Here is a 25743-nt window from a genome sequence, read left to right as displayed (position 1 = left end):
TGGTCTTTGGACCACCTTTTCTGGTCGGCCACCACACCATTGGCTTGTTTTCAGTGTGTAGATTTCTCCTACCCATGGCCGACCAGTTTTTTTCTTAGGAGACCATTTGTGGTGGCCGGCCGACCACAACAAGTAGCTGGCCAACCACTTCAAATGGTTGACAGCTTTTCATCACCTTTTTGGAGTTATTTTAGAGCCAGCTGTGTCAGTTGGAAGGCACAGAAGCCATCCTCTAAACACATGTATGGAGGGATGGCTTTAGGCCAAAAGCTTGTCCAACAAGCTTGTTGCTTGTTCTCTATAAGAGAGAACCTCCCCCCTCCTCCTCTAGGTTCAGAATTTTGTGCTTGAGAGTTATACATACACCTTTGTATCTATCTTGCACCTTATCTTCATTTTTGTGCTTAAAAGTGTAGTTTTATCACACTTTAACACACAAACAGACACTCAAACACCATCCTTTTGTTGCTGAGGCACTTTGAGGTTTGTTTTGGAGTTTTTGGACTGGTTTGAGCTCAAAGAAGTTGCTGGAGTTGCAGCTTTGAAGGTGTTCTTCAAGGGTGAGCTTCTAACCCTTTAAACCCTTATCTTTTCTTAAGCTTTTGGACCTATTTGCATGCTGTTTTTGCCTTGACTTTAAACTACAAAAAGTTCTATTTTTCAATCTTTAAAATATTTGTTTAAGGTCACTTTTGTGTTGGGAGTGGTCTACCCCCTCTTAGGCCATGTTAACCCTTGTTTTGAGCCATCCCTTTTGGCTCTTGTTTTAGTATTTGCATGGCCTTTCTACCACTGAAACTTAGAGGAATTTCAGTGGTGGAAGTGGTGTTTTGAGGTCCCAAATAGGAGAGGGTCATCCCCTCTCCTTTTGTCTTGAATGCTTGCTTTGAATGCCTCATGTTTTAGCATGTTTATTAAGCTTGTGTTGGCTTGTTCTTAGCATGTATTTGGGGTTATTTTGAGATGGCATACCACTATTTTTGGTTGTCTTGAGCATCCCTTGCATGCCTTATACACTTGTAGTAAATTTCATAAACTAGTCTTATATGCTTCATGAAGTAGCATGTCATTCTAGCTTGTTTTGAGTCCATCTCAGCATGTTTTTGGTATTTTATTGCCATGTTATACCTCTGTTAAGGTTTGGTTTAATGGCCCCTTGCATGCTCCGTACACTTGTAGTGTAATTCCATGAACTATCCTAATGTGTACCATGCTTTAGACTATCATTCTAGCATGTTTTTGGCTTAACTCTAAGAACCTTTTGTCCATGCTTTAGCATGCTCTAGCTCTGATTTGAATTGTTTTGGTCATGCATGCCATGCTTTGTATAGCTATAATGCATTCTAGCTTGTTAGCTTTGTGTATCAAGTCCACTAGCATGCATTGCTTGGCCTATTTGAATGATTTGGCATCATTTGAAATGTGATTTCAGTCCATGTTTCATGTTCATGCACTTGCATTTGTCAATCTTTCAATGCATTGAAGGGTTGGTCCTTTATGCCTTAAGAATGAGTCATTGTGTATGCCTTCATGCCTAAGCTTGCGAGCTGTCATTTCAATGTGTTTTGGGGGTTATTTTGCCATGATCTAACTTTGATTTTTGTTGGAAAATCCATCTCATGCTTGGTCTTGATAAGTGTAGTGTGACCCTCCCTTTTGGCCTTGCTTGGTTCATGCTTCATGCTTCATGCCCTTCATGCTAGCTTATTTTGGCTTCCTTCCATACATGTTTTAGCATCATTTTGACATGTTCTAGGACTGTTTTGGGTTGTATTTGCCATATGCTTCATGTCTTGCATAGTTGTAGTGCAAGTGCCTATGCTAGCTTTGAGTTTTGAGCACCATAACATGCTTTATTTGTATCATGTACATGATTTGGCATCATCTATCGTGATATTCAAGAGCTTATAGCATTGCTATGTTCCCACTTCTTTCATGCTTTGATTGCCTTTAAGGGTTGTGCATTGTTGCCTTGTTTGTGGCCTAGCATGTATGCCATCTTGCTTAGACCTTTGAGCCCCCGTCTTAGCATGATTTGGTCCTTGTTTAGACCTATTTGAGCTTTGTCCATGGTTGGTTCATGCATTCATGCCATGTATTGCATGTCCCTTTGTAGTCCTGTTTGCTAGCCTTATGCCTTAAGGACTCTAGTATGTTATGCTTGTGTTGTTTGAATTGTTTGGCATCATTTCATACCTTATTTCAGAGCTTTTAGTGTTGTTACACTTCCACATTTGTCACTCCTTGAGCACTCTTGAGAGTTGTGCTCTTATGCCTTGTCAATGGGCCGTTGCATGTACATGCTTGTATATTCTCTTCATGCCTTAGTTTCATCATTATGGCCACCGATTTGGGCACGACTGTGGTCTGTCCATTTTAGGTTTAAGTCCATTGAGCACCTTATTTTCATTGTGCATGCCTATGTTCTTTGCATTGCATATGCTAGGTTGTTACATTGCATTGTGTATGTCATGTTGCATTGCATGTTTGCATGCTTGTGGTTGCATTGTGTTTGGATTGGGTGTTAGTCCAAACACGAGAAACGAGGGATGTTTCATACTTGAAGTGATAAAACGTGCCTCAATTCTTAGTCACTGACGCTCTTGATCATACGTGATAGAGTTCAAGGCTTTATGTGTTTATGTGTGCATTCATCTTACATTGAATTGTGCAATTTGGCTTCTCAGCCATCATGCATCGAGATGCGTGATTGAGGGCCCGAGGGTCGAGAACCACACTCCCTTGAGCTCATGAAATGATAGGGAGGGTGGTTGTGCACACATATCTTGCAAATACATTGCGATGCCCTTTCTTGCTCTCTGTTGCAGCAAATTGGAGAAGTGCAGCAAAAAACTGGTCGGCCAACTAGAAAAACTAGTCGGCCGACCAATTTTTCTGGTCTACAGCAATGGAAAGTGGTCGACCAGTGTTTGGAAACATCAATAATTGGTCGGCAGCCCTCCCACAGGTCCCCAAGGTGAGTTAGAAGCTTTCTGGAGCTTTGTGCGAGGTTCTGAGAACAATTGCAAACAAAGGCAAGTTGGGGCATTGCGACGGATTTTTGAACGAGGTGACCGAGCATGCGTGCATTCTTCTCCCTTTGAGGCTCCTGTTTTACTGCTTTACTTAGTTTCTTTCCTTAGCTAGTTTATGCTTTGGTTCTATATTTAAGTAGTTAATGCGTTTAGCTGCTTATTTGTGTTGTAATAACTAGTTAGTTAACTTGTTAGTTAACTTGTTAGTTAATTAGCTTCATTGTGTAATAATTAGTTTAATTAGCTTAGATTAGCTAGTTAGCTTCTTATTCAGACCCTCCGTCGAGAGGGCCAACTATTGTAATAAGCATATGTGTGTGTGATGCATGTCTTCCAACCCCAATTTCGTTCTCCCTTTTACGTAACCGCTTACGATGGTTAGTTTTAGGGCATATTTTGATTAGCATCCTTATGCTTGCATGCGTGCATCCATTCATCTGTATTGCATGCACCGGGCTCGACGCATAATACTAACTGCATTGTATTTCAATACATTTACTTGAATACGTGTTCAATAGCATGTTATCAAGTTGCATTTCATATGTCATTCTAGAATAACCAAGCCTATTTTAGTTGCTTTTTTGCATATGTTGCATTAGCCATCTTAACATGAACTAGGATCATGCATGATTTCTAACTAGTTCTTTGTTTTGGCTCGGAGTACACTGTGAGTGTTTACGCTTTAGTATACTGCATGAGATGTGTATATTGCCATGATAGCATGCTTGCCATGAGGCTAACTACTTAAGTGTTTAATTGCTTGAATGCCTGTGAGTGAAGGTTGGATTCCTTGAATTGGAAAAATTCATTGAAATCCTCGTTTTAGCCTACTTGCGAGTAGCAAACTTCAAATCATTTTCACAAACGAACATGCAATGTTTTGTTCTAACTTAGGCGATCTAGTCTATACTTGTATGTTATGCGCATCACATAGTAATTCTAGGTTAATAACCAGCATAAGAACACATGTGTTTTCAAAAACAAAATATCATGCTTAGTAAATGCCGGTCTTTTGATTGGGTGAGCAGGGGTGCTCATTGCATGACCTTCGCCTCTCGTACCCAAGTTCCCGAGCCGAGGTAACTTTGGTGATGACGAACACATGGCCTTAGGCACGAGTCAGGGTTTCTTAAATTCCCCCAAAATAAAATATTTAGGTGGTGACTCTGTATCTGGCAAAGCAGTCCATGTTTGGCACTTCTTTATAAAAATTAGTTTTCCAATACAATTTGCCGGATTTGGACTCTTTGATGATTTATCGGTCTCACATTGCACTTTGTGAGATTAGATTTAGAACCGTGACATGAGTCCGAACTTGTAGTAGCTTAGAACAAAACGAATTTCACGCCCTCGCGTGCGGAGCCCGGGATTTCTACGGGCAGTCTACTGTTTCTAGCAACTCTGCAGGGGATTTAGAGAACTTGACTCGAACTCATGATATCTTGTTTTGTTTACACTTATGTGTCTCTTTGCATTGCATTTGCATTGGTGTGCCTAAGTCACCGTGTTCGCCATCTGCTATTCCTGAACAGTTAGCCGGAGGCCCCGTGCCACATGGTTGACCGGTTATGGGCTCTGCCACGATGGGAACACAAACCTCGGTTTTCACCGAGGCACCCTTTTTAACCATTCGACCTAGTGCATGTCGGAATACATAGTGACTATTCCAAACTAGGACAGGTTGCTTACCCGATTATAGGTTGTTTGAAACCGCTGTGTGCATAGTGAAACCCTAGCTCCTGACAAAATAGGACAGGGAAACCTTACCCCACCATAGGGGTGTTTTGGCTCTTACTTGCATGATATTTACTATCAGAGTGTGTCTCTATAGGTTGTGTGTATCAGTTTGCAAGTCTGGGTATCAGGCCTGAGAGCATCAGTATTTGGGAATCAGTTTTACCTGAGGGTATCAGATTCAGTTTTGGGGCAGTGATTTAGGGAACAGTGATCAGTGGTTGAGAACAATTATTTCAGCTTGAGTTTGCCAACTGTGTGTTGTCTTTAATTTATTTAGCTCATAACATAGCACACTACACTTTTTGGTTGTTTGTTTCCTTATTATCTTTTATTTATCTTTTTGCAAGGTAGTTTAGCACTATTGCATCCTACCAGACAGATATTTCCCAAGCACCCTGGGTTAGAGGTCGTAGACTTCATTGATCCGCGGATCTGATAGACGGATAACCAGTGTTCCACTCATTACCCCTGGTGTAGACACCCCATTTTTGACCGTCCTCAAGACTTGGACGTCACCGTTTGAACACCCAGTGATCATCCATGTTTATGTTCGTTTGGAGTTCCCGGAGGTCTCGGTTACGCGCTTTGCCTTAGGATCCCCGAACTCGATTGTTTAGTGTCTGGTTTTGCACCAAACACTTGTGTTTTGCCTTGGAGGGGCAGGGAATGCCTTGTGAGGCATCCCCACACATCACCGGCCATGGCCAGAGGCCACCGGCTGGTGTTTTGTTGCCATCGGCAATGTATATTGCCGGTCGGCATTCTTTGTTGCCGGTCGGTAGCCCATTTTGTCAAGATGGCAATTTTGAGCAGCCGACTACTGTTCATCTGCTTTTGCAGATATTTTAATACAGCTGTATGGCATTTTGTTCCCCTCCATACACGTGTATGGAGGGATGGACTTCTTGTTAGCTTACCTGGTAAGCTTTACAAGATTAGCTCCTCTATAAGAGGAGCTCCCCTCTCCCTTGCTTAGGGTTAGACATTTTAGACAGCCATTTTAGGGTTTGAGTTCTAGGGTTAGGATTTATACATATTCTATCTCTATACCTCTCTCCCATTTGGCCTTTGTGTGTGTATAAGTGTGTTTGTGTCTTACTATTGCACACAAACACATAGTGTTACACCTTTTCTTGGTTCTTGAAGGGCCAGAGGTTTGTTCTTGAAGCTTGGGAGCTGTTTTGAGCTCAAAGAAGCTGCTGGAGCTTTATTTGTGAAGAGGGTCTTCAAGGGTAACAATCTTACTCCCTTATTCCCTATTTTTGCATACTATTTTTTCCTATCTTAGAACTGTTTTTGAGTATAGTGTATAGTATAAAAAAGTTCTGTTTTTAGGCTCTCTAAATAGTTTGTTTAGAGTGTTTTGTGGTTTGGAGGTGTTTGACCCCTCTTAAGCCTTGAGAGGCTCCATTTTGTGCCATTTTGAGTGAGCTCCGGGACTTTGGTGTTTGGGCCTCCCCACCACTGAAATCTTGAGGGATTTCAGTGGTAAGGATGGTGCTTTGAAGTCCCAAGAAGGAGAGGGTCACCCCCTCTCCTTGTTGTCCTTGAAAAGGGCCATTTTTGCCTCTTTAATGAGCACCTAGCTAAGCCTCATGTTGACCATGCCTTGGCTGTCATTTATGCTTATTTTGCCATGAAATAGCATTGTTGTATGTTGGTTTTGGTACACCATGCATGCTTATCATACCTACCTTGTAATGCCATGTTTAGGCCTTAACATGCCTTAGGTTGTAAACCATTGTTCAAGCATGTTTTAGGTCTAGCTTTGTGAAGCTTTTGTGCTTATTTTGCCATGCTAGAGGTCTCTCCTTAGTCATTTTGGTCGGCCATGGCATGCTTAGTATAGCCCCTTTGCATTTTGGCATGTTGGCCTTAAGTGTGTGAGTGTGTAGCATGCATTACTTGCTTTGATTTAATGGTTTGGCACCATTTATAGCATCATTTCAGTCCCCTTAGCATGCTTGTATGCTTGCCTTGGATGCCTCTTTGATGCCTTATGAGCTTGTGTGGTATGCTCCTTCAAAGTGCATTTGTGCATGCTTTTGAATTCAAGCTATTTAGATGCCATCTAAGTGGTCTTTTGGGCTTTGTTTTATGTGCTAAAACTTTTTTTTTGGTCATTAAATTCATGCCATGTTTGGTCTTGCTAAGTGTAGTTCAATACTTCATTAGCTTGCCTTGAATGCTAGGGCCATTTGTTGCATGTTTAGCCTATCTTGTTTGCTTGGTTTGGCACCATGTTCTTGCATGATTTTTAGAGCTTAATGCGTGCCCCGTGTCCATGATTATTCCCTTTTAAGTGTGCTTAAAAGATGCCCTTTGATGCTTAAGTGTTTAGGCCTTAACATGTGCATGTGTGTATGTGTGTTTGGTCCCATCTTCTTAAGCTTTGGCCACTGTTTTAGGACCTAACTTAGAGCCGTCCAATTAGTGTAAGTCCATCCCTCGTATGCCATTCAAGTGTTGTTACATCATCCCATGTTTGCATGCTTTGGTTGCATGTGTTGCATGCTTGAAATCATTTGTATTTGGCATGCATTCCCTTGGTCAAATTACTAGCATGTTGCATGATTAGATTACATCTTGCATACTCTAAGTAGTTTGCATAATTATGGCATGCTTGTTTGCCTTGTTGCTTAGGTTGTGTACCTAATGTGCATTGCATGTTTGCATGCTCCCTTTTATACCATGTTGCATGTTAGTTAACATGCTTAGGTTGCATTGAACATGCATGCCTTGTCCCTTAATTTAGTGATAGGGATTGTGCCCGTTTGGTTTGATGGTTTGTATTGCACTTGACATCAAAATGTGCACACTTGGTCCCTTGGGCCATCACGCATGGAAATGCGCGATTGATGGTCCGAGAACCAAGGAGCATGTCCCTTTGAGTCACTAACATGATAAGGGACATGATTGGTGCATATATGGCTTGAATTGCATTGCGATGCTATGCCTTGCCCTCTGCTGCTGTCAATTGCAGGTTCTGCAGACATTCTCTGCCGACCGGCAGTTTTTAGTGCCGACCGGCAATCCATTGGTGGCCGATAGCTTCACCAACAGCCGGTGATCACATGCCACTGCCGGTGGCTATTCTACTCAGCCGGTGGTGTCTCCCAATATCCAGGGAAGCAATTCTGAGACTTTGGCAGTCTTCAAAGAGGTAGAGCAGGGAAAACAGAGGCGGCCTATGCATGGCAGTGTACTTCCGAGCAGGACCGAGCATGCATTGCATTGGGCTCTCTTCCTGAGGCGGTTTATCTGTTTTCCCTAGATTAGTTAATTTGCTTAGCTAATTAGGTGATTTGTAATAATTAATTAGCTTGCGAGTTAGTTAATTTGTATTATTCTTTCGGTCTCTCCGAGCGAGGGTGAATTTGTAATAAGTGTGGGTGAGTGTGTGCATGTCTTCCAACCCCCATTTCTTTCTCCCTTTTACTTACCTGCTTTGATGGTTAGTAATAGGACATATTTAATTTAGCATACCTTATGCTATGCATGCATGTATCAGTCATCAGTATTGCATGCACCAGGCTCGGTACATCATGCTAACTGCATTTGTACTTCAATTCCAAATTGAATACGTGATTAGTTGTAGCATTTCACATGTCATTATAGATTAGCCGAGCCTATCTTAATCGCATTCTGTATGCGTTGCATTAGCCACTTTAACATGAACTAGGATCACGCATGTTTGCTAACTAGTTTATTGTTTTGGCACGGAGTACATTGTAAGTATTTATGCTTTAGCATACCGTATGCGTGTGAGTGTTGCCATAACAGCATGATTACCATGAGGCTAGCTGCTTATGTGATAAACTGTTTGAATGCCTGTGGGTGAAGGTTGGATTGTCTGAGTTAGAAAAACTCGTTGAAATCCGTATTTTAGCCTACTTGCGAGTAGCAAATTCCAAAGTGCTTTTTTAAGATAAACGGACATTCCAAATTGAGCAATCTAGTCAATACTTGTTTGCCGTGCGCATAACATAGTAATTCTAGGCTAATAATCGGGATAAGAACACATAACGTTTTCAAAAACGGATATCACGGTTAGTAGAGGCCGATCTTCGGATCGGGCGAGAGGGGGTGCTCATAGCTGACCTTCCCCAATCGTACCCAAGTTCCCGAGCCGAGGCAACTTTGGTGATGACGGACACGTGGCCTTTGGCACCGAGTCAGGGTTTCCTAAATTCCCCAAAATAAAATATTTAGGTGGCGATTCTGTATCTGGCAAAGCAGTCCATGTTTGGCACTTCTTGCAAAAAAAAAAAATTTTGTTTTTCTCAAAACGATTTGCCGGATTTGGACTCTTTGGTTCAGATTAAGAACCGTGACACAAATTGAGTCCGAACTGTAGTGAGGCCCACGGGCGCGTCTACACCTGGTTACTAGACGGAGGGCAATTATGCAGAGGATATCAGTTCAGCAGTCAGTTCAGAGGGCTTTGTCTACCCCACCTGAGTACAGTAGGGATCAGAGTTCTATTTCTCCCACAGAGAGGGAACATACACCGGTTCAGTTAGATCCACACTCTACAGTCGAAATGGAAGAGATGATGCATCAACTCCAAGAGACTATGCAAGCTATGCAGCAGGATGCTGCCCGTCAGGCAGAAGTCGCTGCATGTCAAGTAGAAGTAGTGGCCCAACAGGCAGAGTTATTTGCCAGGCTACAGCAGCAAATCGGAGCATCTGCTTCACACCTACCTCCTCCCCCACCTAGAGTTCCAATACTCGGGGAGACAGTAAATGTCCAGGAAAATACGAACATTCCAACGGGGCCAGCTCCGCCCCTAATCCTACCCCAGTTATCCAAAACACCCACTAATCTGGTGGATTCACCATTTGAATTTGAGGTGGATCCAACAGCACTAAAAGTGAGCAAGCTAGAAAAGCTTTTCAAGAAGGCTCAAGGTGTGAAATCCATTCCGGATATAGAGGATGGATATACCGATTCGGCCGTGACTCTGCTGGACCGGTTTAAGATGCTGCACATCGACCGTTTTGACGGGTTTGGAGATCCTATGGTGCACCTGTGGCTATTTTTGGATATCCTAAGGCTGATGGGCCTTTTCAGATTGCAGAAGCTTTCTTTGTTTGGCCGGACCCTATCGGGTGTAGCGGCTATTTGGTATGCAAAGCTGGAGGACTCTGTTAAAAGGAACTGGGAGAAGATGGCTGAGGCCTTTATAGCTCAATACTCCTACAATACACAGATCGAGGTCACAACTCGTGATATCGAGGCAACCAGGCAAGAGCCGAAGGAGAACTTCTCCGACTTTGTGACCTGCTGGAGGGCTAAAGCCTTGATGATGACCATCAGACCGGTTGACAAGGACCAAATACGGATGGTTGTGCGCAACCTCCAGCCCAAGCTCATGCAGAAGATGATCGTCCTTCGCCTTCCCACCTTTGCAGATCTACATGAGATTGGGGTACAGATTGAGGACGCAATGAAACAGGGTCTGATTGACTATGAAAGAGAGCAGCCCAAGAGGGCATTCAACCGCGGTACGAATGTAGGCACAAGCAGTGCTGCAGCTGTCAAATGTTCAGATGTGGGCATGGTCACCACCACTACCCCAAAAACTCTTACAGCTACACCGTTCACCGGTGCGTCCAGAAGTAGCTCACAAATAGCCAGGTATGCACCCAGAGGCCAAAGAACCTTCACCCCACTATACATGCCTTTGTCCAAGGCTTTGGGGGTTTTGATCAAGAAAGGGCACCTGAAGCCCCTAGAGCCACGTCCCTTACCAGAAAAGCTTCCTCCCTCCCATAACCCAGCGAAGTACTGCGTCTATCACCAACAGCATGGTCACGAAACCGACCAGTGCTTTTGATTGCGTCATGAGATTCAAGATCTCATTAACAACAGGGTGATCGTGCCTCCGAAGAAACCGAATGTCACAACCAACCCACTCCCATCACACAACCAAGCTCCACCTCCTAAACGCATCAACCTGATCCAAACTGGGGTTGTGTCATACGACCCTAGTATATATATCACACCTTCCCACCTACCCAAGCCGGAGGTGTTCATTTATGACAGCACTGACTTGTGTATGTTGGACATCTCCCAAACCCAACCTGAACTGGTGGTGGTTGCTATCAAAGATAGAATTGGGTCGACTGTTGAGGCAGATAGTAATGAGGATTCAGAGCCTGAGGGGTCTGCAAGATTTGTGTACAACTCGAGCGGTTACATTACTTCAACAAGCAATGTTAGGCCGAGAGTAGAACTACTGGTTGGGGTAGAGATCTGTGTAGTTCGAGAGGATGGACCTAATCAAAGGCTAGATGACCTAGCTGAGCTGGAAGAGGACATTGCCAACCTTCAGTTCTTCAACGAACTGGATCTGGGGGACGTGACTGTCAACTGGTTTGATTTGGAAGGGTCAACAGAAGCTACTAGGTGGCTCAGTGACCAGCTGGATGTTATTGAGCAGCCTCAGCCAGAACGGGGTCCATTAGAAACGGGGACACCAACAGTGGCCGGAATGGCCTGGAATCAAGAACAACCGCTGGAGAGCACCGGTGTTAAGAATTTTGCTCAGAATACGGGCAGTTTGAGTACGGATGATTCTGAACAACAGGCTGCACTGAATCAGTTTGAGCGGGAAAAGATCGAAGATCTGGAAAGGGTTAGAAAAGCCAAAGCCCCTGTAGGAATGGAATGTACTGGGCGCACAGAAGCAGTAATAACGGAACCAAACAGGTGTCTGTTGGTTATTGATGGCATGTGGTGGGAAGATGACGACCTATGTCTTGCGCACACCGATGGAGATTGGGGACAAAACCAACCAGATGATACCTGGTATGTGGGAGAGGTGGACCACATGACTAGAAGTGGGCGGTATTTCAAGCCCCCGTATTTAGATCAACCAGAGGCGTCCGGGAAGGACAAAGAAGTGGAGAAGCAGAAAGAAAAGTTACTCGAGGAGGAGGCTGTACTGAAACAGCTTAAGAAGATACAAGCAGACATCTCCATCAGGGGACTGCTTATGGCCTCAAGAGTTCATAGACAGGCCGTCCTTTCTGTGATGGATAGGGCCAAGCTATCAATCAACACCACGCCTGAACAGTTGGTAGGGTTGGTTTTTCTGGGAGGAGCTTCCTCGACGTTGACCTTCTCTGACAAGGAATTGCCGCCTGTGGGCGCAAATCATAACATACCACTCTACATTTCTGTGGAGTGTAGAGAAAAATGGATACCAGTAGTTCTTGTTGACACAGGATCTGCTATCAATGTGTGCCCGTCGAGGACAACATATGCAATCGGGTTGAAGCCCGTGGATTTTGTGCCGACTGCCCAGGTGATACGAGCATATGATAATACTAGCAGAGAGGTGATGGGGACTGTGCAGATTCAGACCTAGGTTGGTCCAGGACAACAGGATATTGACTTTCATGTCTTGGACGTTCCTGCAACCTTCAATCTACTCCTAGGGCGGCCGTGGCTGCACCAGGTGAAGGCAGTCTCTTCCACTCTGCACCAGATGCTTAAATACCCTCATGGGACGGGGGTGGCTATTGTTTTTGGGAATTCTTCAATCCATCTGCCGCCAGAGGTGTCTATACCGGTTCTGGAAATCAAGCATGGCGCGGAGGATGTGTTCCTGTCTGGATTTACCCTAGCCGAGGCCCAAGTTGTACATAACATTCTAGCTGTTGATGAAGGGCTCTATGTCAGCGCACAGTCTGTGTACCTCATGAACAAGCTCCAGCACATCCCCGGGATGGGATTAGGGAAAAGTGGTCGGAAAGGCGTTGCAGTATCGACCGAAGTGCCGCACAACCCACATACTTTTGGCCTAGGTTATTTGCCTGCCAAGGAGGACTGGGCGAGGAAAGGCAAAGATATGGCTGGAAGAGCCAGAGCAAAACAGGCCGGGAAACATTATGAATTGGTGCACCGGCCCATCCAGGATACCCTGAATGGACACTTCGTTCGGGAGGGGGAAGACTTCCTATTCTGTGGCTTCCTAGAGCCATGGCTGAATGTAGAGAGGCGGCGGTTACCGGGGTTCGAGATTTTCTTTGACTTGCAATTGTCCGGGGATGATGTTGCCGAAGAGTAGAAAGACCTTCCAACTGAGGTTGAGCAGTGCAAGGAGGAGGATTCCGAGAGCACAGAGATTGAAATGGGGGTAGCACTGGCTTGTCTACTTTCAGATCCTCAGATCGTACATGAGTGCTTGGGAGATAACTTCTCGGTGTCCATGATCGGGAATGAAACGGCTGCGAGCCCATCTTCAAACATTCTGGATGCATCCACCGCACCCTCCCTCGTTTGGCACTACGAGGAGGGATTTTTATCGAGTAGCACCGGGTCAGGTAGTGAGCCAGAATCTGATTCCACTGAGTCTGTGGAGTCAGAATTAGGTTCCAGCTCATCTGAGTCTGAGTCCGGTATTCATGGGGGTGACAACCCGGATGCCACAGTCCTGCCTAGGTCGTCTTTTTCTTTTTTCTTTGAGTCTGTTGTAAAAGAGGAATCAGGCGATTTGGAAGTGATTAATGAGAATTGTGCAGCTGTGGCCTTCGAGTACTTTTTTATGCCCTTAATTTATTGCATTAATCAGGATTTTCAACATTTTAATGAAAACGACGAGGAAGAAATTCCTCCGGTTTTGCAATATTTGCTTGATCAAGAGCACGAGAGTCTAGACACCCCATTTTTGACCGACCTTAAGACTCAGACGTCATTGATTGAGCACTCGGTGATGGCGCATGTTGTGCTCATTCTGAGGTTACGGAGTCTCGGCTGAGAGCCTTGCCTCCGGACTTCGGGACTCTTTTGTGTTTTGCTCGGTTTGCGAACTGGATTCTGTTTTCTCTTCCCAAAGGGAGGGAGAGGTCTCGTAGACCATCTCTCAGTGGCCATAGGCTACTTTTTGTGGTCGTAGGCCACTGTTCCCGTTTGGAGACCAGTTTTTGATTTTCGGAGCCGTCGGTCGTATGCCTCGGTTTGAGACCGCTTAACTACCCCTGTTTGCTCCGATTTTTGGCAGACACCTTGTTTCCTCTCCCTAGAGGGACATTGTGGCTCGGGAGACCACCTTCGGGGTCGCACGACACTTCCGGCGCTTAACAGTCAGTTTTCGGGGCCCCAGGCTGCGCGTTTTGGCCCCCAAACCCTTGTTTTACATCTGTTAGGGTTCATTTTTGGCATGGACCCTAGTTTCATTGTTAGAAAGGTGGTAGTATGGTGGGAGACCACCTTTTTTTCTTGGAGACCACTTTTCTTTTCGCCGCTCGGTTTTCTTGTTAGAGAGGTGGTCTCCTTCACTTTTGGGCCATAATTTCTGGTCTCCCATACCACCATTGTGTTGCATTCATTTGGGAGGCCACCTATTTGGTATGGCCGACCACCTTTGGTGCTTGACCCTTTTGACCCCTTGGTCTCCCTCACTTTTGAGCCACATTTTCTGGTCTCCCATACCACCACTGTGTTGCATTCACCTGGGACGCCACCTTTTTGCATGGCCGACCACCTTTTCTTGTTGACCCTTTTGACCCCTGGTCGGTTGACCAGGGGAAGTGGTCGGCCGACCACTTGAACTGGTCGGCCAGCCATCTCCTTTTTGGCCTTCCTGAGTTGCATACAGCTGTGGCAGCTGGGAGGCATTTGCCCCATCCTTCGAGATTTAAACCTTTTTGTTTGTCTTCTTAAGGAAGCTTTGGCCCTTTTTGCTTAGCTTCTAAGAGAAGCTTGACCTTTTGTCAAGCTTCTTGAGGAAGCTTGACCCCTTTGGTCTAGTTTCCTCAAGAAGCTTGACCCTTTTGGTTTAGCTTCTTTTAGAAGCTTGGTCCTTTTGCTTGAGGCTTCTCGAAGAAGCCTTGGACCTCTTCTTCTATAAGAGAGGCTCTCCTCTCCATTTGCAAAGGTTGAACATTTTTGGCTGAGGCATACATATACTCTCCCTCTATATCTCTACATCCAAGCTCCATGGCTCCATGGTTCTTGGCCATTTGCACTACACCTCCAAGCACAACACCTCCACTACCATCCTAAGTACCTTGGAGCTGTTTTTCAGAGGTTGAGGGCTTACTTTCTTGGTCCAGAGCTTGCTGCATTGTTGTGATACAAGGGTAAGTCACCATTTTCCTCTTTGTAGCTTTATTTTACTTTATTCCTTAGCCTTATTTGCAAGCATTTCTGGGTTTTGTCATAAACTGAAAAAAGTTTTTCTTTGAGCTTATAAACATGTTTGTTTAAGACATTTTTTCTGTTTGGGGTCATCTTCCCCTTTGCATGCTTCATTTCCTCATGTTTAGGGCTATGCATTAGAGCATTTGTGTTGGCCTTGGTTTGGCCTTTTAGCCATTGAAATCCAGTGGATTTTTAGTGGTTAACATGTGTTTTTGAGCCCTAAAATCAGAGAGGGGTGACCCTCTCACCCCTTGATTTGTTTACTAGCTTTGTTGGCCTTCCAAAGGGGCTCCTACTTGCATGTTTCAAAGCCATATTTCAGGCCCTATTTGGTGAGTTTTAAGGTCTGCATAGGCTCTATCTAGAGCCCATTTTTTCATATAAAGTGTCTATTATGCATGTGTAGAACAATCCTATTCAAGGCCTTTCAAAGGGGCTTTCACTTGCATGCTTCCTAGACTAATTTCAGGACCTTTTTGGTGGGTTTTAGGACCCTTATAACCTCTTTCCAAAGATGGTTTTGCCATTTTGTGTGTCCATCATACATGTGTAGAATAACCCCTTGCATGACCTTCCAAAGGAGCCTATCATTCTTGCATGCATTGACTGAGTTTCAGTGGGTTTTTGGGCATATTTTGGCATGGCATACTTTTTTTTTTGGCTGGTTTGGTGAGCTCTCATATGCTTCATATAGTTGTAGTACAACTCATGGTTCACTAGCTTTCTTTGCATGCTTTGTTGACCCTTGATTTTAGCACTTTTTGGCCATGCCTTAAACTGATTTTGTGCATATTTTGGACTGCCTTAGCTCTATTTTTGGGTCTCATGGTCGAATGATGCTTGTTTTGCATGCTTGTAGTTCAATGTCCATGCTTAGCTTTGAGTTTTGAGGTCCACTACATGCACATACTGAGATGTTTTCTTGTTTTGGGGCCATTATACATCATATTTTAGAGCTTATGTGAATGCCATATTCCCATGTTTTGTACTCTTTAAATGCGTTTGAGAGTCGGGCTTGTATGCCTCATTTATTGACCATCGAATGAGCTCCATTTCTTTGCATTCCAAGCCATCATTTTAGGCCATTTCCCCACTATTTCAGACCTGCCTAGGGTCTGTTTGGGGTTGGTTTTTCCATTGGTGCATTGCTTTGTGTACCTCTAGTGTAACCCACTTCACTAGTTTCGGTACCCGGGCCATCTAGCATGCATTGTGTGACATATTCGCATGTTTCGGGATCATCTTTTATGCCATTTCAGAGCTTTGTCATGTGTGATTGTATGCCATACTTCATCCCTTGCCATGCTTTGGTAGAGTGGCATTTGATGCCTTAGGACCGGTCCTTTGCATTCGTGCACGTCTACATGTATTTTGATTGTCTCATTTTCATCGTATGGCCACTGATTTGAGTGTGGCTGAGGTACACTCATATTGGTATAAGTCCATTGTGCATTGTGTATGCCATTTTAGTCCATTGCATTGCGTATGCTAGGTTGTATGTTAGTCGCATTGTGTATGCCATCTCATTGCATTGTGTTTGGGATAGGAGTTAGCCCAAACACGGGAAACGAGGAACGTTTCGTACTCAAAGTGACGAAACATGTCTCAATTCCCGGTCGCCGACACTCCGGATTACCAATGATGGAGTTTAGGTCTTGTTATGTTTTTATTTGCATTCATTTCACATCGAGTCGTGCAATTCGACTCCTTGGCCACCATGCATCGAGATGCGTGATTGGTGGCACGAGGATCGAGGTGTGCATACATATGTGAAAATACTTTGCCATGCCCCTTTCTTGCTCTCTATTGCAGCAAACCAGAAATCATCAGCCTTCTAGAGCTTTGCACAGCATTCCGGGATTAATTGCAAACAGAGGCAAATCGGGACATCACGAGAAATTTTCCGACGAGGCGACGCGAGCATGCATGCATCTTTCATCATTCGGAACAGAGCTGCGACGATCCATGGATTTGCATACTAGTTTATTTTGCTTTCCTAGTTAATTTGTTAATTAATTAGGGTTTTATAATATTTAATTAGCTAGAGTAGTTATTTGTTTATTCGGACTGTATTATTTATTCGGACCCTCCGAGCGAAGGCAATTGTGTAATAAGTGTGCATGAGTATTTGTATGTCTTCTAACCCCACGTCTTTCTCCCTTTTATTTAACCTCTTACAATGGTTAGTTTTAGGGCATGTTTCAATTAGCATACTTATGATAGCATGTTTGCATTCATTCATCTATCTCGCATGCACTGGGCTCGGCGCACCATACTAACTGCATTGTATTTCAATTCAAAGTTGAATACTTGTTAGTCGTAGCATTTTACATGCCATCTTTAGAATAGCCGAGCCCATTGTAGTTGCATTCCTACATGTGTTGCAATAGACATTTCAACATAGTTAGGATCATGCATGGATTTCTAACATAGCTTCTGTTTTGGCTTGGAGTACTCGGTAAGTGTTTATGCTTTAGCATCCTTGCATGTGTATGAGTGACTGCCATGATAGCATGCTTACCATGAGGCTATGTGCTTATGTGATATACCTGCCTGAATGCTTGTGGGTGAAGGTTAGATTATCTGAATTGGAATAATGCATTGACTGTGAGTTTTAAGCCCACTTGAGAGTGGCAAATCATCTTGTTTTCTTAGCCCACCTAAGGGTGGCAAATTCGCATTTTAGCCTACTTGCGAGTAGCAAACCGTTTCAAAAGCAAACATGAGGTGTTTTGTTTCAATTCAGGCGATCCAATCTATACTTGTATGTTGTGTGCATCACGTAGTAAATCTAGGCTAATAACCGAAATAAGAGCACATAATGTTTTCAAAACTCGATATCATGGTTAGTAGAGGCCAATCTTTGATCGGGCGAGCGGGGATGCTCATGAAGTGACCTTCCCCAATCGTACCCAAGTTCCCGAGCCAAGGCAACTTTGGTGATGACGGACTCGTGGCCTTAGGCAAATGAGTCAAGGTTTCCTAAATTCCCCAAAATAAAATATTTAGGTGGCGACTCTGTATCTGACAAAGCAGTCCATGTTTGGCACTTTTTTCAAAAAAATCTATTTTCAAAAATGATTTGCCGGATTTGGACTCTTTGATGATTCATCGGTCTTGCATTGCACTCTGCGAGATTAGATACAGGACCGTGACATTTGAGTCCTGAATTGTAGTGAGCCCATATGAACAAAATGGGATTTCCTTCCCGGGGTGTTCGGGGACGTCTACAGAGAGGTTTGTTAAACCCTTGGTTGATGAAATCACCCAAATTAATGTTTGGTACTGAGAAGGACCCGCGGCTAGTCCAGATCGGGTCCACGTTGTCTTCGAAGGAGCGCGAGCGCTTAGTCGCTTTGTTAAAAGATTTCAAAAATGTTTTTGCGTGGTCCTAGGAAGACATGCCTGGAATCGATCACGAGAATGTACAGCACTGGATCCCTCTTGACCTAGAGGCCCAACCTGTTAAGCAGAAGCTCAGAAGGATCTGCCCGGACTGGGCTCTCAAGATCAAAGAAGAGGTCACCAAGCAAATTGACGCAGGGTTCCTGCTGGTATTTGAATACCCAACTTGGTTACCAATATAGTTTCGGTGCCGAAAAAGGACGGCATAATTCGAGTATGTGTGGACTTCAGGGATTTGAATAAAGCTAGTCCGAAGGACGACTTTCCTCTGCTGCATATCGATGAATTAGTGGACTTCATTGCTGGGCATGCGTTGCTCTCATTCATGGATGGGTTTTCTAGCTACAATCAAATTTTGATGGCACCCAAAGACCGTGAGAAGACTACTTTTACCACCCCGTGGGGGACCTATTGTTATAGGGTGATCCCGTTTGGGCTAAAGAATGTTGGGGCTACGTATCAACGGGTTGCTACCAGAATTTTGCACGACATGATCCATAAAGAGGTGGAGGTGTACGTGGACGACATGATTGTCAAGTCCAAGGAAAGAGAGGGCCACTACACCGCCTTGCAGAAATTCTTCCAAAGGATCAGAGAGTATCGGTTGCGGCTGAATCCTCGGAAATGTACATTTGGTGTTACAGCAGGGAAAATGCTGGGGTTCTTGATCACACAGAGAGGTATCGAGGTTAATCCTTCCAAAATCAAGACCATCGTAGAAATGCCACCACCAAGGACTGAAAAGGAGGTGTGAGGTTTTCTGGGTAAAGTGCAATTCATAAGACGGTTTATTGCAAAATTAACGTTGACTTCTGAACAACTCTTTGGTCTCCTGAAGAAAGGAAAGAAGTTCCCATGGGACGGCCGATGCCATGCTGCTTTCAAACAGATGAAGCAATATTTACAGAACCCACCTGTGTTGTCACCGCCTGAGCCGGGGAAACTGTTGACTCTGTACCTTTCAGTGACTGAAACTACAATAGGTTGCATGCTCGCACAGGAGTCTGAGGACAAAGTGGAGAGAGCTATCTACTACCTGAGCAAGAAAATGTTTGATTATGAGACCCGCTACACTCTATTGGAGAAGGCTTGTCTGGCCTTGGTATGGGCTACCAGGAAGCTGCGGCACTACCTGTTAGCTCACTCTGTAATTCTGGTTTCAAGATTAGATCCCGTCAAATATCTTTTTGAGAAACCAGCACTTACGAGTAGGCTAGCCCGTTGGTTGCTTCTGCTTTCCGAATTTGATCTGAAGTACATGACGCACAAGTCAGTGAAAGGGAGAGCGGTAGCGGAGTTCCTAGCCGATCACCCAGTTGAAAGGGATGAAGCAGTTGAGTATCTGTTCCCAGACGAGGCCATTCTGCATGTCGAAAAAGAGACTTGGACGATGTACTTTGACGGAGCGTCAAACCAATATGGGTATGGGATAGGAGTGTTGCTAATAGCGCCCGACAATTCCCGCATACCCTTAGCATTCAAACTCCGGTTCAGAGTGTCGAACATTGAGGCAGTGTTTGAGGCATGCATTGCTGGAGTAGAAGCCACCCTAGAACTAGGGGCAAAACGGTTGAATATCATCGGGGACTTGAACCTTGTTGTATCTCAAGCTAAAGGAGATTGGAAAGTCAAAGAAGAAAAGATGAGAATCTACCACCAGACCTTGGACGTGCTAATTCCTCGGTTTGAGAAGCTGAACTTCGCTCATCTGTTAAGAGAAAACAACAGGTTTGCAGATTCATTAGCAACTCTATCTTCTATGATAGACATTCCTTTTGGAGTCCAGATGCGTCCGATCATCATTAAACAGAAATTTGTGCCGGCCTACAAGCTGATTGCTACCATAGATGAGGTACAAGATGAAAATCCTTGGTATTACAATGTTTGGAACTTCTTGAAAGAAGAGGCGTATCCACCAGGGGCAAATGCCAAAGATAAGAGGGCAATTCGAAGAATGGCTGCTCAGTTCATCGTCTGCGGGGGTAAATTGTACAAGAGAGGTCATCTCGGAATGTATAAATTGTGTGTTGATGCTGAAGAATCCAAGTGCCTGATGGAGGCCATCCATGGGGGAAAGTGTGGAGCATACATGAACGGGGTGATGCTAGCTCGAAAAATCCTTAGACAGGGTTATTATTGGTCCACCATGGAGGAGGATTGTATTGGCTTTGTCCGGTGATGCCACAAATGTCAGATCCATGCAAACTGCATGAACATTCCGCCGTTGAAGTTGTACAACACGACTTCGCCATGGCCGTTTTCAGTATGGGGGATTGATGTAATTGGGGCTGTCACTCCGAAGGGGTCCAACGGGCATAAGTACATTCTGGTCGCGATAGACTACTTTACGAAGTGGGTTGAGGCCCAATCTTATGGGGTGTTGAAGGCATCGCATGCTGCAAAGTTCATCAGGAACAACATCATCTGTCGCTACGGGGTCCCGAATGAGAACATTTCGGATAATGGTTCCCACTTCAAGAAGAAGGGATCAACTTGTTGGAGAAGTACAACGTGGCTTTCCATAAGTCATCTACATATCGGCCACAAACCAACGGAGTAGTTGAAGCTGCCAACAAGAACATCAAGCACATATTGTAGAAGATGGTGGAAACCTACCGAGACTGACTAGATAAGCTACCGTTTGCTCTGTGGGGCTACCAGACTTCTATTCGATCTTCTACTGGAGCAACTCCGTATTCCTTGGTTTATGGGATGGAGGCTGTTCTGCCTATCGAAGTTGAGGTTCCATCATTACGGGTATTGGCTGAGTGTCAGATAGCTGAGGCAGATTGGCAGCAAAGCAGATTCGAAGAACTCATGCTCTTTGATGAAAGAAGGCTGAAAGCACTGTATCACGTCCAAGGTTATCAACGAAGAATCGCCAAGGCTTTCAACAAGAAGGTTAAGTCCAGGAATTTAAGGAAGGGGATCTTGTGGTCAAAGACAACCGAGCTCCCATCCACAACCCTAGGGACAAGTTCAGACCCAATTGGACTAGCCCTTACATCATCAAGTCTATTTGGTCGGGTGGAGCTGTCGTTCTAATGGACCTAGATGGCCTAGAGTTCTCCCAACCGATCAACATGGACAAGTTGAAGAAATACTTTCCCTGAGTGGCTCGCTAGGACGAAATGTCGAAAGGGCGGCCTAGGCAAAAGTTAAAGCATGAAAATTTGAAATGATAAAAACTGAGCTCGCAAGGTTGAAAACCCAGAAAGGGCAGCCTTGGCAAAAGTTAGAGCGCAAAAGGAGAGTGTTAATACACGAGTGAACCTGAGCCGAACTACGTAAGGCTTGATTCCTATCTTTAGGATACGTAGGCAACGTCATCCTGAAGTCCAGCCATAAACACTTCCCCGATCAACTTTGTCCGTGTGATCATGTTGGTCGTCTTTGTCTATTCTGCATTCAAGAGTTCAGTTGTGATCTCCAATGCAATGCTATTCAGACTAGGGGCAACTTTCCAGTTGCTGGGATCCGGGGTTGTACATCTCAGTGATAGATCTTGGGTGTGTCCAGTTTTGATCCATTTCGAAAATGGTTTTGAAAAGTTTTAATAAAAGTTGATTTTGCTCAAATTAATCTTTTTACGACTTAGACCATTTTTGGACCAAACGAAAAATTTTCAGTACCCACAACCTTCAATTATATTGATTTCAGTACAGAGCTCTCCTACTCTTGAATACAAATTGAAGTTGCTTTTTATTACATTCATAAAGAAAACTTGAAAATACTGATTAAAGAAAATAAATTCGGGGCATAGTCAGGTGTTCCTGCATCCCCTCCCAGAGTTGGTCGAAGCCTCTGATGCCAAAGTAGGCCCAACCTACGCCTCCTCATCAAGCCAAGCTATACACTCATCAGATAGGGTGCAACTGAAAGTGGGAGCGGGGGCCAGAAGTTCTCTCGTCCTCCATGCTGTGGCATACCGAGCTAGTTGTGCGCCTCAGACCAAAAATGCAGCAGGGTACTCTATCCCTTCTTCCGGGCAAGTCTGATCATGTCCGAACTAGCGCCGGAATCGAAACGGGAAATAAAAGGCACAGTGAGTCAAGTCGATCAACTGAATCCCGGGCTGGCGAGACATGTTGTAACTCATCGCCGGCAGATTGAGCCAGGGGCAGCGCCAAGCAATACTGGTAGCGGATAGACTGCACATCCATTCGCACCACCATCCCTCATCAGGGGCATCTACTAGATGTCGTCGGAAGAAGTAGCTGCGAGCTGAATATGCTGAGCATGAGTCCACAACTTTCAACTTACCCATCAACCATATCTGGGGAGGGATGAAAAATGAGAGATTAAAGAATAGAGAGGTGTACGTGGAGAGAAAAGTGAGAAAAGGATTTTGAGAGAAAAACCGAGCCTGAGGGCCGAGTGATGTGAGAAATATATGTGAGATAGGGTGGGAAACATTACCTACAACAGTAGTGGACTCCCTACAAATCTAGTCGTCTCTCAACGATGAAAAGCATCTTAACCCATCAATGTCTCAGCCAGTGTCATGGCAATGCAGCTCTTGCCCTCTTTCAAGCCCTGGGCAACCTCGATCAAATGGATACTAGATCCTCCAGAGCTTGAGGCAAACAAGAAATGAGACAGCATGCACAAGCAAAGTTCATGTCGTCGAAAACCCTGCCAGTGATGATCGTCGCGGTCACCGGCATTAGAAAACTAGTAAACCAAGCTGGGGATGTCTAACTCTCCATCGCGGATCAAAGACCGAGTGTTGTGCATAGTGAGCCCGCACATCCGTCCTAAGGCTTGGATGTGGCCAAAGCGGAATTGCGGCAAAATCTCTTTTCGCGTTCGGACTCCATTAAAGCTTGGAAGTCTTCGAAAGTGGGACATATCTCTTGTCCGCCAAAGCTAAAGACATGTGTTACCGGGTTCCAAAACCTTGCCGCGGCATGAAGGAATGAAAAACGCAGCGGGGTGCGGCCAAACGTGAATAATGCATTTATGCCAAAGCCCCATAAGTTCAAATTTTTCGAGCCATCCAAGGTAGCAATCCAATTTATGAGATTTTCAACAAAAAACGCCTCCATTTTGGTGCAAAACTGAGTTAGAATGATGGAACCACGAAGTTGGAACCTTTATGGAGGATAAGGCACTATTTGGAGGACAAGTGTCAGAAAACTGGAGGTCCCCAGGCCAAGTGGTCGGCCGACCACTTTTTCTGGTCGGCCAGCTACTTTTTTGGTCTGCAGGACAAAGTACTGGTCGGCAAGCTCCAAAAGTGGTCGGCCATGTGCAAAAAGGTGGCCTCCAGCTCTTCCTTGTCTCCAGAAGAGAATCTCTAGCTTTCCTGTGTGCTGAGATTACTGAAGGTCTGAGTTTACCTCTGTTTTGGATGCGTTCCATTGCTTAGTTTGTCCGAAATGCATTTGCTTATCAAGTTGTTAAGTTTTTTCTTATCGAGTTGTTAAGTTTTGCTTATCGAGTTGTTGCTCTTTGATTATCGAGTTGTTGCTCTTTATTTATCGAGTTTTGAACTTGTTAAGGTTTTGTTGTTTCTTAGTGAGTTAAGTTGTTTAGTTTGCTGTGTTGGTTCACTACCTGACTTGGCAATATATGAATGTTCAGTTTCCATTCAATCTCATTTTTATGCAAAATGGTGCGATGCGATGCGATGCTTAGAATACAAATACAACACTTTTTGAACAAAAAGTCATTTTCATCCCATCATAGCTTGTTTTTACAACATTTTACAAAAGGGTACAAGTTTTAAAGAAAAAAATAAAACTGCCTAAGCTGTACAATGTGCTACAACTACATGGAAAAAGAAAAATAAAGCAGGAATATCTGCATCAATGCTATCAAGCTCAAGATCGAGAGGCCCTCTTCGCTCTCTTCGGCTGAGCAGCCACTGCACCACCGCCGTTGGCACCTCCGTCTGAATCGGAGTCACCGTCCTCGGAATCCTCCTCGGCATTGCCTCCGCCCTTAGAACTAGAACTGGAGTCGTCATCCCTGCCTGCAGATGTCTCTGACGGTGGATGTGCTGACTCCTCCTCTTCGCTAGACTCCTCGTCATGACTGACAGGTGCTCTACGTCTCTCCCGACCGCGTGTCGAGACCACTCTCCCAGCTAATCGAGAAGGCCTGGATGGCCCAGTCTGCAGAGGTAGAACCTGAAAAGGCAGTTTTGAATATATCAGCTAGAGTATGTATGTTAGATATCAGATACAAGAATGATACATAGAATGTGTGTGTAACAAGTCCACGGGGGACCTCGCTACAGTTCGGACTCGATTTGTAGTCACGGTTCTAAGTCTGAACCAAAGAGTCCAAATCCGGCAAATCGTTTTGAGAAAACAGATTTTGAAAGAAGTGCCAAACATGGACTGCTTTGCCAGATACAGAGTCGCCACCTAAATGTTTTTTTTAATGGGAAATTTAGGAAACCCTGACTCGTTGCCAAAGGCCACGTGTCCGTCATCACCAAAGTTGCCTCGGCTCGGGAACTTGGGTACGATTGGGGAAGGTCACTTCATGAGCACCCTCGCTCGCCCGATCAAAGATCGGCCTCTACTAACCATGATATCTATTTTTGAAAACTTTGTGTGTTCTTATTCCGGTTATTAGCCTAGGTTACTATGTGATGCACACAGCATATAAGTATAGACTGGGTCGCCCGAATTGGAACAAAACATTTCATGCTTGTTTATTTGAAAGATGGTTTGCTACTCGCAAGTAGGCTTAAAATGCAGATTTTGCCACCCGCAGGTGGGCTTGGAAAAGACGGTTTTGCCACTATCTAGTGGGCTTAAAACTCACAGTCAATGATTTGTTCCAATTTAAACAACCCAAACTTCACCCACAGGCATTCAGGCAGTTATATCATATAAGCACATAGCCTCATGGTAAGCATGCTATTCATGGCAGTCACTCACACACATGCAAGGATGCTAAAGCATAAAACTCACCAAGTACTCCAAGCCAAAACAGAAACTCATTAGAAATCATGCATGAATCCTAAGTATACAGAAATGCCTAATGCAACACATGCAAAATGCAACTATAGCAGGCTCGGCTATTCTAAGATGGCATATGGAATGCTACATCTAACATGTATTCAATTTGGAATTGAAAGTACAATGCAGTTAGTATGATGCGCCGAGCCCGGTGCATGCAATACAGATGAATGATGCAAACATGCTGTCATACTGTATGCTAATTTAAATATGCCCTAATCTAACCATCATAAGCAGATAAATAAAAGGGAAGAAAGACGTGGGGTTGGAAGACATACAACACACGCACGCACACTTATTACAATTATGCCCTCGCGCAGAGGGTCCAAATAAATAATACAGTCCCGAATAAAAGAATATTACAGTTCAAATAATATACAAATTCCTAATTAATTAACAAATTAACTAAGAAAACTGTAAAAACTGGCGTGCAA

Source organism: Camellia sinensis, chromosome 11 (genome assembly GCF_055761805.1).
Source record: "Camellia sinensis isolate YWXY chromosome 11, ASM5576180v1, whole genome shotgun sequence".
Classification (NCBI taxonomy): domain Eukaryota; kingdom Viridiplantae; phylum Streptophyta; class Magnoliopsida; order Ericales; family Theaceae; genus Camellia; species Camellia sinensis.
Note: the sequence above shows the minus strand (reverse complement) of the source record.